General features: G+C 36.0%; 1 pseudogene; it reads right to left on the bottom strand.

The window, feature by feature from the left end:
* Nucleotides 1-306: 306 nt before the first annotated feature.
* LOC101491544 (type IV inositol polyphosphate 5-phosphatase 9-like) overlaps nucleotides 307-3146 on the bottom strand; it is a 7767-nt pseudogene continuing 4927 nt past the window's right edge.

Here is a 3146-nt window from a genome sequence, read left to right as displayed (position 1 = left end):
CCCTAAACTATCATCTCATAAATGATTGTTACCAAACATGTTTTATAGGTTATAAGTTGTAAATTTTTGTCTCGGTCTTGTCAAACAGAGTAGTCAGAAAGTCTCAATCACAAAAGTCTAACTTAATGATATTGGTATCTATTGATTGAACCGTGACTTAAAAGACAAAAATATTACATTTTAATTGTAATCGAACAAATGTATTTTAGTTGGTGACTTAAATATTCCTTCAATTTCTTATTTATTCAAATTTTGCATAATTCAAATTGTGCATGATTCAAGTTGTACATATAATTCAATAATATCTTACTCATGGTCAATAATTTTTTGTGGCATATCATGCAGAGGACCTGCAGGGAATTTTGTTTGGGACAAAATATTAGCTGCATTCCAATTTCTTTGTCTCTTATTTTCTTCTTTCCCACCTGAAGCCAAATGGCTACATATAAAGCAGAAGCTTATTTCATGCAAGAAAAATCTAATTGATATTGACCCCTGCATTTTTAGATCAATAAAAATATTTAAAAATTCATTTGAAATTTCAAAATTAGAATCTCAGTTATCAAATGTCTATTTAGTTAAAAAAAATTAGTTTAAAAAATCATAATAAGCTTTTCTATTTCTTTCAATATTTTAAAAGTCAAACTAGACATCGAACTAACTAGACCTTAGGGTTTAGGTTCAATTGTTTTAAACTGTTTGAACTAGAATGAAACAATAATTAAAACACTCTAGTAATCAAATTATAAACAATTTTGATTTATGATTCCTTTTTAGATAAATATTTTTAATCGATTAAAAAAAGTCTTACTCAAACAGTGAAATCTCTTTATCATGTTTGAACTACTTTAAATTGCTCGAATTAAAATGAAACTGTGATCAAATCATTCAAATAAATCTATTATAGACTTTAATTTTACCGTTTAATCCATTAAAAAGTCTAATTTGAATCAATGAAATCTCCTGATCATAATTAAATTTTTTTAAGCTCGAACTAGATTAAAACCATGATCGAACCACTCAAATAATTTCACTATAGACAGTTCAATTCAGTACAATGTACCCAATTAAACTGTTCAATTCGATTATTTTTTAAATAATTGTTTTCACAATATTATGTAAATACTAACCTTGTTTGGCAAACAACCCATGATTCCACAACCAACAGATGAGACATTCAAGTGTTGGATAGATTGAGAGAGGTCACATCTATTGGAAGTTGTAAATAATTCAAATGTTAGTTTTTTGGGCCAAGTTAAGTGGTTCCACATTTGTATCCATATAAATAACTTTGTGTGTAATGATTTAAAACTAATGCCATTTTGAATACACATAGTGAAATTCAGTAAAATAACTCTCTTCTACAATTCTCTCTTTTCTTCATCATTTCCAAAACACCACAATTTTCACCATTGATTCATCCTCCACTCTTGATTGTGTTCCAACATTTGGCATCAAGAGCCTAGTTCAAGATCCAATTCCGCTGCAATCATGTCCGTTTTCAATGACAAAATTCCTACCAACCTTCCGATTCTTGATTCGAAGAATTATGACAAATGGCACAAACAAATGAAAGTTTTGTTTGGATATCAAGATGTTCTTGATATGATTACCGATGGCATTACTCCTCTTGGTAAAGAGGCTACAGCAGATCAAGAAGCGAAATTCAAGGAAGATAAGAAGAAAGATTACAAGGCCCTTTTCTTGATCCATTCTTGCGTCGATAGTGACAATTTCGAAAAAGTTGGCGATTGCGACTCGGCGAAGATAGCTTGGGGTATTTTTGAGAAAGCTTATGCTGGAGCGGGTAAGGCGAAGGTGGTGAGGTTACAAACTCATAAGCGGCAGTTTGAGTTACTTCAAATGGAAGACAAGGAAACGATTAACGATTACGTGACACGTGTGACACGCTTGGGGAATCAAATGAAGTCGTGTGGTGAAGCCGTTTCCGAATAGAATTTTGTGTCAAAGGTATTGCGTTCTTTAACACCAAGATTCGATAATATTGTGGTGGCGATTGAGGAATCGAAGGATCTCAAGACAATGACGAAGGATGAACTTCAAAGTTCATTGGAAGCCCATGAACAAAGGCTGGATGAAAGAGGAAACGGTAAAGCCAAAGCGGAAGTTGCTTTGCAAGCCCGTTTCAACGAGAAGAATAAGAGATCGAAAGGGAAATGGCCTTCTAGAGGAAAGAAGAATTTCCAGAATTTTGATGGAAAAGAGTCACAAAATTCAAGGAAAGGTGAGGGCAGTTCCAAAGGTGGTGGTCAAGACAACTATAGGCCGTTCGACAAAAGTACCAAGAAGTGTTACAATTGTCAAAAGCTTGGGCATTTCGCAAGAGAGTGTAGAGCGAAACCAAGGGAGAATCATGCAGATGAGGCTAAGGTTGCTAGGCAAGACGTGGATTATGAAAACACGGTTCTTGTAATGATCACGGAAGAGAACTATGGCATCGAAGAGGTGCTGGACAGCAATTGTGACAAGAGGAATTTGCTGGACAGCAACTATTGTAGTGCAGAAAAATATGCAATAACGCATTCGGAGAAAAGCGCAATGGTAACAGTTCGAGATGGAGCCCAAGGGAGAAATGAGTGGTACTTGGACTCAGGTTGTTCGACACATATGACGGGAAGAAAGGATTGGTTCGTGAAGATCAACCAAGCCACGCGAAGTAGAGTGAAATTCGCGGATGACACGACATTAGCGGCCGACGGTGTTGGTGATGTTTTGATCATGAGAAGGGATGGTGGTCATTCCTTGATCAAATATGTGCTGTACATTCCAGGAATCAAGTGTAATCTCTTGAGTATTGGCCAATTGCTTGAGAGGAATTACATGATTCGGATGGAGAACAAGGTTTTGCGCGTTTTGGACCAAAACGGTGTTTTGATCCTTAAGGCTCCTATTGCTGCCAATAGGACTTTCAAGATTGAGTTGGAAATCATGGAGCATAGGTGCTTGGCTACAGCGGCAAGTCGTGATGAATGGTTGTGGCACTACCGTCTTGGACACTTGAATTTTCGAGATCTCAACGCATTGCAAAAGTATGAGATGGTGACCGGACTGCCTAGTATCAATATTCCAGCTGAGATATGTGAAGAGTGTATACAAGGGAAGCAACACAAGAATAGTTTCAGCAA

This window comes from Cicer arietinum, chromosome 8, assembly GCF_000331145.2.
Source record: "Cicer arietinum cultivar CDC Frontier isolate Library 1 chromosome 8, Cicar.CDCFrontier_v2.0, whole genome shotgun sequence".
NCBI classification, from domain to species: Eukaryota; Viridiplantae; Streptophyta; class Magnoliopsida; order Fabales; family Fabaceae; genus Cicer; species Cicer arietinum.
This window is presented reverse-complemented; position numbering and strand designations above follow the sequence as displayed.